The sequence below is a fragment of the Tupaia chinensis genome, unplaced genomic scaffold, assembly GCF_000334495.1.
Source record: "Tupaia chinensis unplaced genomic scaffold, TupChi_1.0 Scaffold000066_1, whole genome shotgun sequence".
Lineage (NCBI taxonomy): Eukaryota > Metazoa > Chordata > Mammalia > Scandentia > Tupaiidae > Tupaia > Tupaia belangeri.
The window spans coordinates 10,003,639-10,003,929 of NW_006159525.1; positions in this window are offsets into that span (position 1 = coordinate 10,003,639).

The window sequence follows — 291 nt, forward strand, 5'->3', positions numbered from 1 at the left end:
TTTTTTTTAAATTCAGCAAGTTGGAACCAGCAGTTGGCATAATGGCTATGTTGCTTGACTTCCATGTAGTTGACCGTGGTTCGAGTCCCAGACCCGGTGGCTTAAAATCATGCCAGGTGCGTGTGCATGTGTGCCCAAGATCCCAAGAGGAGAATGGCGAAGAAGGGATTGTGATGTGGCCATCCCCTCTGGGGGGTGACTTCTAGCTTTCTATCTCTCTGTCTCTCTCTCTGTCTTTCTGGCGAGCTCACATGCCCTATAGTAAAAACCTCTTAAAAAAATAAAAAATTC